A 12,631-nucleotide genomic window follows, 5' to 3' on the forward strand; every position below is an offset into this window, starting at 1 on the left:
TGAATATTCAGATACCTACTGAGGTCTTTCGCCCGACCCTTCCTCTCCTCCTCATCTTAATTATATTCTGTTCGGGGGCTCCTGTGGCGGAGCGGCGCCTGTTTGCCTTGCTCACCCAGCCTCCCCTTAACAGTCATTAAGAAAAATGACACAGGCGCAGGCAGTGAAAGTACCTCAGTGTGCAGAAATTAGTTTAAAGGCAGACGACATACAGCTTGGCGGGATGAATTCCTCTCTACCTGCTCTCGCCCCGTGCGGAGAGTCATAAATCACCACGCGCTGCTTCCTGACGGGAGAGAATCAGCGCGTTCTGCCCCTGAAAAAAAAAGTGTGAGGCTGGGAAACCCCACGGCTGCTCCGACCTGCCCTTCAATATGTTCATGCACTTTATCTGGCGCTGATTATCTGAATAATGAGAGTTAACATGGCAGCAAAGACGAGATAAGTGGGACTACAGAGATGTGAATGCCTTTGAAGGCCCTATCTCACAAAGTAGCCATTTCTCTTGATTTCATAGTGATGTCACTTTGTCACTGAAGTAAACAAAGGAGTCCAATGGAGGCGTTTTAAGGCAGGTGTGTAGGAGGGAAACTATTTGGAGGGAACTTTGGGATTTTAGCCTTTGCAGACCATTTACATCCACAATAAAACACAATAACATAAGAACATAAGAAGGCCTCTGAAGAACAACTCGTACAGCTTCATCAGCCTCATGCACATGTCTCGCAATTAAAAGCAGCAGTTGTTAAGCAAATATGTCAAAGTTTGAATGTATTGGCCAGGGACTGCACAAGTTTACTCATTATGAAATGCATTTACTTTATACGATTATGTTCCCTTGTAATATGTCTGTGCTTATTTCATCTTACCTATTGTAAACCTACAGTGTGTTCAGAGTGATAAAGTGAATGTTTTGGGAACATTTAATAGTTGGGGTTAGATTAAGGAAGTTTGGTTAGTGTTCGATATTAGGGTTAGGACTAAGCATTCATACCATTAGAAACATAACAAGTTGTCTCTATTTCTCTGTGCTATTTTCTATAGCTTAAAAGCTAAATGGGAAAATGACGCCTCCATTCTTTATTCGACCTTCAAAAGCCGTGGTTCAAGCATTGTTTCACCAAACTGGGGAAATGAGCTTGAGTCGAGCACAACACAAATATATATTCTTGAGTGACTTGTGGGCGCCCATTAAGAGCCCTGGAAACTACCTGGGCTAATTACTACTGGTCTTACGTTGGTAGTTGAGGATATTAGTACCTTGGCCTAGGAGGGGCTTGCTTTGTTTGTCTGACTGTCAGCAGAATTACAGAAAAACTGCTGGCCCGATTTTCATGACACAAGGGTATAATGGGCCAAGGACGATCTCAATACATTTTGAAGCATTTAAGAAAGACAGGGTGTAACTTATATTGTGTGTAACTCTGTTAACAACATAGTATTAAGAGTGCTGTGAATGTACCATTGGCCTTGATGATGTGTTATAATATTGTATACCGAAGTGGATATAGCATCTTTACTTAAATCCATTTGTTTTTGTGCCACATTAGACTTTGTTGTTGCAGTGTTTTCAATATCAGCAAGCACGATAAGAATAATGAGCAAGAATAAAACCAGAAATATGATTTAAACCTAACCTTTGATGGAGAGTCGGTTAAAAGCTTCTTCTTTTTTCATAGAAGAATATCTCGTAAATTGACTTTGGTTTGTCCATGTCTAGACATTCATGCGTGAATTCATAATTAGTTTGTCTTCAAGAAAAAAGAAAAGGTTTTTATCCTTGAGAGACAATGTTCTGTGTGTCTAACGCTCGGCTCTTATCTTTTGACTTTGCCTCTGCAGATGAAGCCGCACATCATTTCTGGTTATTTTTACTTTCAGATCTTTCATAGCTTTTCCGATTGTCTTTGTCACTAGCTGGTGGCTATTCAAATCCACTCTCCCACTGTTTCACACTGACTGTTTACCCCTCTGCTCATACAACAAAACCAACCAAAGGTCAAATTGACCCGGGACATATTTCAGGGTTTTAAAAAAACACAGAACTAAATTCAACAATCACAATTCCTTATATATATTATCTTTAACTCATTCCCCAACAATATAAATGAAATATATGATTAGTTTTTGAAAATACTCTTTGCTAGATCAGATTTAACAATGGAAGTGTCCATCGTATTTTGTGATAAAAATGTAATTTATGTTAAAAAAAATACACTGTAATAAAAACTAGGTTTACATTTTGCTCGTGCTTTTCTAGGACAAATGTAAATGAAACATTTTTTCATTAATGTTTATTATTTTTAATCTGTCATGTAATAATCAAAGCCCTGAAGGAAATAAAGCAATTTAGCAGCAACTGGAACACAAGAACCACACATCCAAAAGTATTTGGCTGTGAAATATATAGAGATGATGAAACATCCATATAAATGAGATAGAACAGATATAAACACAAAGCAAATAAAAACAATTACCAGTCACTATTCATGAAATACAGTATATCCGAAAAATATATTGATGAAGTGACGCTGAAGAACATCATGTGAGTCAATGGGCAAGTCCGTTTAGGAAACACATGATGCACAGAACTTCTTCGTGTGTATAGCACAGATGTACTTGTTGCAGTTGCTGCATGTAGTCTGTGTCTTGGAGTCCTTTGAGGGTCCACAGACCTCACAGCTGGCTGGCTGTGGGGGTCTTCCAGAAGCTGACTGTTGGGGTCTTCTTGCGGCTGGCTGTGGGGGTCTTCCAGCAGTTGACTCTGAGTCAAGTTCATCTTCCAATTTACTGTCAAATTCTGAGTTTACCTCCACATTATCCTCATCTTCAGAGATGTCTTCCTGTTCCACTTCACCGTGTTCTTCTAATGCATTCCACTCACTCTCATCCATTATTAGCTCCAAGGCTCTGAGCAGAATATCTTTTGGCCATTTTGTTGGTAGATAACTGTAGTTCTGCACTACACTGTTACTACACTGAGGTTATGTCTCTGTTTAGTCCCTCCTCCGGCGTGCAGGTGCGAGGGGGGACAGTGAGAGAAAATGTTTATACATTTCTGGAAGATCTCAAATGTTTATAATGTTCTAGGATAGTTTTGTGTACAAACTATAAAGGGTAAAGATCATGGGAAAACAGGATGAAACAGCTTCTCTATGCATACAATTGTGTGTGTGTGTGTGTGTGTGTGTGTGTGTGTGTGTGTGTGTGTGTGTGTGTGTGTGTGTGTGTGTGTGTGTGTGTGTGTGTGTGTGTGTGTGTGTGTGTGTGTGTGTGTGTGTGTGTGTGTGTGTGTGTGTGTGTGTGTGTGTGTGTGTGTGTGTGTGTGTGTGTGTGTCTTTAGTTTGTGTGTTTCTGTGTGTTTTTCTCTGTCTGTCCTGCTATTGTATCCGGGTCACATTGACCCGAACCTCTTATGAGGGACATAAATGCGGGTGGGCATTTTTTTCATAAGTGGAAACAAATAAAAACAATTCCACATGTCCTTCACATTAAATAAGCCACGGCTATTGAGTTTCAGGTTGAACGAAAACATTCTTACATTTTTTTTTATTCATTGAAAATGGAAATCGGGTCAATTTGACCCGAACACCATATTGTGTATTAGTTTTTCTTCAGCCTTGCATTATGTTTCCTTTTTAGATGGCTTGTATAGCTCAATATTTGACATCAAGTTATTACTTTAAATGTTAACCAGTTCAGCCCAGAGCCTGTTTTTCAGGCCCCAGGCTCGAAAATGACATTCTCAGAACAAATGACTATATCTTCCCTTCTAAAAGGGGAAAATGAATAATCTTTTGTCTCAAAGTAATGATAAACCTGTGAGTTGGCTGTAGAAAAGTCAGAATCAATATAGATTTTTTTTAATTTTAAAGTAAATTCAGATTGAACATAGTAAAAAAATGTAAATTATAGTTTCCGTCCAAAAAAAACCATTACTCCAGGGGGGTCAAACTCAAATACACAGTGATGGGCCAAAATAAAAAAATGGGTACTAGTCGAGGGCCGGACTGGTTCAATCTTTATTGCAAAACTTATTGAAATGAACTTATTGCACATATTAAACCTGAAACTAACAAAGCTTAAATGATTGCCTATAAAAACAACATCAAACATTAAATAATCAGTTGCATTCATTTCTTAGGGCTCTATCTGCAGTGATTAGAAATGATCCTGCGGGCCGAAATTAAATCCACCAAGTGCCTGATTTGGCCCCCGGGCCTTGAGTTTGACACACGGGACTTATTGTGAAAACCACCCTTGAATGATGGGATATTAGACTAAAAGCTTTATGAATCGAAACTACAAGTACCCTGTATCAAGATTGATGCAAAACAAGTGAAATGTGACCTTCTTAGAGAGGTTTAGAAAAAGAAAAGGACTCGCCTCTGGGTACATTTGGGTGTACTTGCGTATAAAATAATCTATCTGTACAACATACGACACCCTCCATCTCCATCCTTAGATTCACGATTTAGATGAGGACAATCTGTTCTGTCAAACGGTAAATGCATACATAATTATGATATTTAAAGGCTTTGTGTTGGCAAGAAAAGATCATTGTGACTATAGGTCATTTTATGAATGATCATTTAATGTAATTTCCTTTGTGTCTGATGACAGGTGAAGGTCAAAGATGTCTACGTTTTAATAACAATGAGGCTTTTTCTTAACGGAAACAGTATGGGGCTTCATCTCATTAAATCTGCCCTTTAACATTTAGTAACATGACTGTAGGCTTGATTAGATCATTTGAGTAGTTAATGAAAAAGTCTCAAAAGAGCACAGTTTTAGTATATATCATATTTAGTAGTTTTAGTATTTCTTTGAGAGCTTATACACAGTAAAGCCAAATCGGCACTAATAGAAATAAGTGAAAATGTCAATCAGGTATAGGTGCAGTATCACAATGACATTTAGTGTTTTTTTTAATTTGTATTTATACAAATAATGCAATATTTTTAGCCTCTAGCCTATTTTTCTCTCAATGTATTCATTAAAAAGGCATTTTCAGGTTCATTATGTGTATTTTTATAAAATCTTATCGGACCTCTTTAATTATTTTATGGGAAATAGAAGACAATAGAGAACAGCTCTCTTCACCAGATTTCAAGATGATGTGTTAAAAGTTAAAAACACAAATATATTACATTTAAAATGCTAAAAGAAAACAGACACATGCATTACATTTCTTATATTCACGAAAACGTAAACCTTAAGATAATGTTCTTAAAAATGCCTGATACATTAAATACAACAGATTTGACTGATTGGTAAGGTTAATGCAAGACACTCAGAACATTTTACTGCCCTGCCGATCTGGGTGAGCTTCAAACACATTTATGCAATGTGATTTTTCACTTTATAAATAAAACAGGTTACAGGCAGGACAAAGGAAAAAGGGAGCAGGCAACAGGACGAGGCTCTGAGTCACACAGTTTAATGAGAAAACAAGGAGAAGGTGTGAAGGTGGGTGAGAGAATTAGATGACTGTGAAAGGTGGGAGTATATGTGGGACACAGGTGGAAGATCCGGAGAGATGGAGAATAACTATTACAGTTACCATTTTTATTTTCATGGTTTGAAAGTATTTCCAAAAAGCTTAAAATTAATAAAATGTTGCATTTGCTGGGTATACCGTATGTATAGGTGCTATATTATGGTAGCGAGAATATGATATGACTCAAATATTTCATCATCATTTCCCCACCAGATGCAAAAAAAGAACAATATCAGCACATCATGAAATAGTAAAAGAAGAATTCTGAGATTACATTACATGTATGCTTTTATCCAAAGGGATTTACATACTCAATACTGTGGACAATCTCCACAGGAGCAATTTGGGGTGAAGTGTCTCAGGGACACAACAACATGCTTACTGCAGTGGGGTTTGAACCTTTGCCCCCCTGATCCGAACACCAACGCACTAGTCCACTGCGCCACACGCCACCCAAAGAGGTAATACAAGAGGCGCTTTCACACCAAGTACTTTTCCCACAAAGGTTCCTGAGAACTACGATTTAGTTGCGTTCACACCAAAAAGTCCCAGGAACTAAATTAGTTCATGAGAACCTTTTTTACCCCCTTTACAGTCCCTGCTAGAGAGCAGGGACTTTCGTGGGAGAAAAAGGTTCCTGTGTCTGATTGGCTGGGCGGATTGCAAACCACGACCCGTCAAACTCCCGTCAAACTCCCGTCAAACTTTTGTGAAGCCGCCATTTTATTATCCTCGCATTGCATTATTATCATTAGCATTAGCCCAGCGCAGAAACGCAGAGAGACTAACTTATGACAACACAAAATAAAACATGGGAGCGGTGGAGATGAGGAGGTGTCAGCGTTCTGGCCGTTTACTCAGAAGGCTTCAGTAGAAGCTGCTGGGAGTCCCAGCAGCTTCTACTGAAGCCAGTCCCTAACTCCGGGGACTTCCGGACGGGGATTTTGGGCGGCAGTATACACCGTGAAGTTGTTTGCGGCCTGCCAGTAAACCCAAAACAGAAGAAGAAGAAGAAGTGACGTCAGCAGCTTCATTTGCCTAATCCACCCCCAGGAACTAATTTCCGGTGTGAACGCGATCTGTACTTAGTTCATGAGAACTAAAGAGTTCTCAGGAACCTTTGTGGGAAAAGCACTTGGTGTGAACGCGCCTAATGAGGCCACTTTTAAAGAACTGATCCTAGTATCTCATCCTCAACCAGTAATTCTAATAATAGTAATTAAATCAGTTGTTCACTGCTTTGAATTTGTTACAACTACTTACTGTTTATTAGATATAGGCTAAGCAAGGCAAGGTTATTTATATACAGTAGCACATTAGAGGGTGTTCCCTGAAAGATTGTAAAATGTCAATGAAGATGTCAGACTTAGTATATTTGTTAATAATTACATACAATACATGGAATGTGTGTGTGTGTGTGTGTGTGTGTGTGTGTGTGTGTGTGTGTGTGTGTGTGTGTGTGTGTGTGTGTGTGTGTGTGTGTGTGTGTGTGTGTGTGTTCCAAGTGAATATGCGGCCCCCTGGTGGCCAGTACATACATTATTCGGCCCCCACCACCAAGGCAATTCAAAGTGCTTTATAAGAAATGAAAAACATTAAGAGCATTAAGATATAGTGCAGCAGAAACACATTTTACTGTAAAATTACATTTAAATACATTGAAAAACAATCATAAAAGAGATGAAACATGCTAACGTTGAATAAGACGGATCAGATGTGACGGCACTAATACCAATGATTAGTGGCCAAATGTGGCAAAGATGTATAAAGCATGTTATAAAACGGACAAGTCAAATCAAGCAATCTGATTGGTTCTTAGCCGTGATATAATGATCACGGGTAGCATTGCTTCTCGTCGGGCCGAACCACGCCCCTTAACTTTGATATAATGACCATATACCACGGCCTGTCGTGAGCTATTGCTTAATTATAAATGAAATGTTGGATACATTAGATTAAACTGATTGTGATAATAAATACAGGAGGACCTTTTTCTTTTTCCCAAGATACAATATATCCACCAATGCAAATCATATTAGACATTTATCTATCAGTTATCCATACAGAGCAATCAGTCAAAAAGGCAAAAAAGAATCCAAAAATAGTGAATGGAGCTTTTTTGGGGGACTATCTTTATCTGGGTATTAACGATTTGGTGTATATTTACGGAACCATGACAGGGTAAATGGTTTGACTTAAAATAAACTGTAGTAGGCCAATGTGTGTTCATGGTTATGAAGTGGCATGCAGAAGAAGTGAAGTGTCTCTAATAGATGTTTAAGTACTGTAATATTAATACGAGACATTTACTGACAGCATCACCTGAACGATATATCTTTTAATGTCTATAGTGAAAAGAGGTAATTTTACACCTAGTGGATCTCGTCGTTCAGAGCAGTGAGTTATAGTTTTATAATTCATCACCCGTGTTAGTTGCCTGAGGGCTGATTTGTTGATCTCCCACTGACAAAAAGGCCTCCTTTTATCTTTACATGCAATTTCTGAAACGTAAAGACTCAGTATGAGGATATGTGAACATATATTTTATTCAGCTTCACTTTTAAACTTTAAATTTGTCAGATTATAGCTTTAAATGTACATGTTAATACATTAATAGCCATAGCTAGCTCAAAGGTGATACAGCCTAAGTATTATGTGTATTGCACAGTTTTAGCTGCTGATAGTGAATGAAGTTCAGTATGTAAGTACTCAGCTACTAACTTACATTTAAACGATTAATAAAAGCAGTTTTATGAGACTCCTGTGTTTTTTACAGTCTACCCGAGTCCTTTTTCCCCGAACCATCTGTTCAGCGAGCAGAACGATCCAACACTTGTGACCGGGCGACTTCATTATGATAAATTAAGTCCTAATGTTTGTGTCAGTTCTGAAATGACTGCCATTATGTTGCATTGTGTCCTTGCCTAATGATGCACAACAACAGATTTGGTAAACAATGGTGGCTGTCAGCGTGAAACAATGTGACTTTGGAAAAACAGCGTCTTATTCGTCCAATGACAATTACCTGTTCCATGAAGATGATTCAGAAGTTTTCCTGATTGCTTTCACTGTCACTTCACACCTGTGCAGATGAAACATTAAGGGCAAAGTTGTTTAATCTCCCCCATGGAAGACTTTCTTTTTCTGCACAAACAAAGCAAACAAAAATATATTAAAAGGACAATTCCAGCATAATTAGTGGCTTTGTTATTCATTCCCTTTCATGGTAACTGTCGCTTTTTACATGTAAGCATCCCAGTTAATTACTTTTTGTCAAATATTATCTCCTATTCAGGTCTGTATTGCCACTCAATCTTCTAACGAGCTTTGTAAAAGATAATTCTGCCTATAACACTTACGCTTAGTTGAATACTCATTTGTGATTGGTCAATTTGGACATGCCATAGGTTGTTAATTCTCGCTAAAAGCCCGTTGCTAAAGAGGCTCAAGGGACCACGTGCAGTCAAATCAATCTGCAGAAAGAAGTCTGGTAAATTCAACGTCAAACATTAGTAATCTACATCAGAAAAAAGCCTGACATACTTTCTGAATATTCACTTTTATATTCGTGGAAAGCACAAGACTTTGGATTCATTATTTCTAAACTGTCGCCAGAAAAGAAAAGAAAAACAGTACAAGAGAAGGAAAGAAGTTAAAAGAAAGAGCACTGGTCTTCAGTAGAAAAGACAGACAGGAAGTAGACACTAAAGGGAACAGCAGATGAAGACAGACAGGAAGTAAACATTAAAGGGAAAAGTAGAAGAAGACAGACAGGAAGTAAACTTTAAAGGGAAAAGTAGAAGAAGACAGACAGGAAGTAAACACTAAAGGGAACAGCAGATGAAGACAGACAGGAAGTAAACACTAAAGGGAAAAGTAGAAGAAGACAGAAAGGAAGTAAACACTACAGGGAACAGCAGAGGATTACAGACAGGGGTGTTTCTCAATGTCGAGGACGCTTCCTTGGTAGGACATGTCCCTCTGAGTCAGTTGCTTCAGAAGCGATGCAAGAATCCCTCCTAGCCTCGGAAAACGAAGAATTGTGGAACAGGCTAACAGGTGTGCGTCATATGCGAGGCCCCGCCTTACATGGAGCGCGATTTCCGCCAAAGATTTGGAAATTGGTCCGTGCGCAAAGCATTGTGGGGATTTTAAGACCGTGGAGGATACACATGTGCAGCCTCGAAATTTCCCGCAACGAAGTGCGCCGGCCTCGGTAGAATTCCAAGCATGCTTGACATTGGAACAGTCCTTCGGCGGCACTCGATGACGTAGCATCCTTGAAATAGTGGCTCTGGAGCAGCTTTCCTCAAGGACCGCCTACTTCCATCTACGTAACATTGCAAAAATCAGGCATATCTTGCCTCAAAACGATGCAGAGAAACTAGTCCATGCATTTGTTACTTCAAGGCTGGATTATTGTAACTCCTTATAATCAGGGTGTACCAAGAAGTCAGTCAAGTCGCTTCAGCTGATTCAAAATGCTGCAGCTCGTGTACTAACCAGAGTTAGGAAAAGGGACCACATTACTCCTGTTCTGGCTGCCTTACACTGGCTCCCTATAGAACACAGGAAATAATTAAAAATTATTCTTCTCGCCTACAAAGCCCTTAATGGGCAGGCGCCATCTTACCTTAAAGAACTCATTATACCCTACTGTCCTACTAGGGCATTGCGTTCCAAGAATGCAGGGTTGTTGGTTGTTCCTAGAGTCTCTAAAAGTACAATGGGAGCCAGAGCCTTTTCTTATCAAGCTCTACATTTGTGGAATCAGCTTCCAGTTTGTGTTCGGACGGCAGACAACTTATCCGTTTTTAAGAGTGCGCTTAAGACCTTCCTTTTTGATAAAGCTTATAGTTAGGGCTGATTAGATTCAGCCCCTAGTTTTGCTGATATAGGCTTAGTTTGTCGGGGGACATCTTACTTCTTCCTTCTCTCTGTCTATACCTGTGTACTCTCATGTTCCGATTAACCCAGCTTCCCCAAATGTCTTTCTTTTTGGTGTCTATATACGCCGGGATCCGGAGTCATGGATGATCCTGCGGTCCTGTGTCATGGATCAAGAGTCCTGGATCTTGAGTCGTGGCTGTGGTCCTGGACCATAAGTCCTGGATGGATATCCTCGTGGATTTATCTTCCCATTATACACACATGCATTTCCAAACATTTGGTCTACCTATGTTGTAAATGTATTATCTCTTTGATTTACACACGGCATCTATTGCACGTCTGTCCGTCCTGGGAGAGGGATCCCTCCTCTGTTGCTCTCCCTGAGGTTTCTCCCATGTTCCCCTTTAAACTGTGGGGGTTTCTCTGGAAGTTTTTCCTTGTATGATGTGAGGGTCTAAGGACAGAGGGTGTCGTGTTGTCATACTGATATTCTGTACAAACTGTGAAGTTCACTGAGACAAATGTAACATTTATGATATTGGGCTATATAAATAAACATTGATTGATTTATTGATGAGTGAGAAGCACCCAGGAAGTAAACACTTAAGGGAACAGCAGAAGAAGACAGACAGGAAGTAAACACTTACAGGAACACATTATGGGCTCTGGCGGTGTTTAAAGAATGGTTAATGTAAAAGAAAATGTGAAACGATTTGGCCAGGTACAGAAAACCTTGATCAGTGCTGCCGACATTTTAAGTTACGTGGCAACATCCGTGGGTACGCATTGGAACGGACTCATTTATCTTAGCGAAAGCAATACGATACATTTTAAATCAATAAAATCATTTGTAATCCATATTGTGAGTCAAGACTTCAGTTGATTTAGTATGTAGCCATGTAAAAAGCTTTTTGTCAACACAAGAACATATATTTCATCAGTATACAGTCTTTAAAAACTTTAAAAATGTCTTGCAGTTTATCAATTAGCCTTTAATGCCACTTGTTTCTTACATGGAAATACTTGATGCTATTACAAGGTGTTAATATCCATATTTAGATTTGGAAAGTTGAGCAAAAACGAAACAAACATACATTTAAAACATAGCTATTTTAAGAGAGGACAAACTTTCCTTCAAACGAAAAACAACAACAGGATAAATCCCAGTCTCCACCGCCTTTACAAACACCATGTTATACTAAATGTCTTCAGTCATTGATGTTGAAACGCAGCTTCTACATTGCCGTTAATTTGTATAAATAGGTGTGTTTGCTCAGGACGTATAACTTTGCTCACTGTTCGTATGATGGATGGTTATTGATCTTCTCTGGCTCAGATAGAGGGATGACTCAGAGTGTGCAGCAGAATATCTTTGCTCCAGATAAGATGTCCGACTGAGATACAGAATTAGAGACCGGATCGATGAGCGAGCATGCCAGTAACATTCATCATCATTTCCCCACCATGTGAATAAAGACAAATATTAGCAGATATACAGAGGAAGACATTCTAGATGCAGTGGGTTTTGAAGAACTGGGCCTGGTATCAAATACTCAGCCAGTATTGATCTGAATATGAATCGATCATTAAACCTAGCAAAGTCAAAACAATGCAATGTCTTCTTACTGTAAATGAGATATATCAGCACTGAAACCAAGGTTTTTACGTGATTTTACTTGGCTACTTTTGGCACAAATGTACTTGCATACAACAAATATTATTAAATATAAAATAAGTGTTGAATGCATTTGTTGAAAAACATTTCCCAATATTCAATTAACCCTCCCACGCTGCTTTGAGAAACTCTTGCTGTTTTGCAAATCATATTTAAAAGTCATCTTTCCAAAACAAACTTTCAACAGTTTACTTATACAAAATCAGCAGCTCCTAATTGCAGCTTTTTCCTCTCCATTAAAGCCAATCACAGTTGCATTCAGCATTTCTAAATCTAAAAAATTATGAAACAAGAATAAAGTCAAGCCATAAAAAGCCACTCTGCACTTTCTTCAGCATCCATCTTTAAATGCAGCCTAGATTAATGCAGTTAAGACATTCGTTTTAAAGAGTAAAGACTCATAAATGGGGCGAAGCCTGCGAGCTAGTTCAGGCAGTCAACTTGAGCACTTATGCTGCATTCATACATAACGCCCCTTGCCACTCTACAACCAACCATACAGAGTCTCCTTAATATGCCGCTCTATTTAACCTGCCAGATCTCTCTCTATGCATTGCTTGCTGCTG

This window comes from Notothenia rossii (genome assembly GCF_949606895.1).
Source record: "Notothenia rossii genome assembly, chromosome: 5".
Classification (NCBI taxonomy): Eukaryota; Metazoa; Chordata; class Actinopteri; order Perciformes; family Nototheniidae; genus Notothenia; species Notothenia rossii.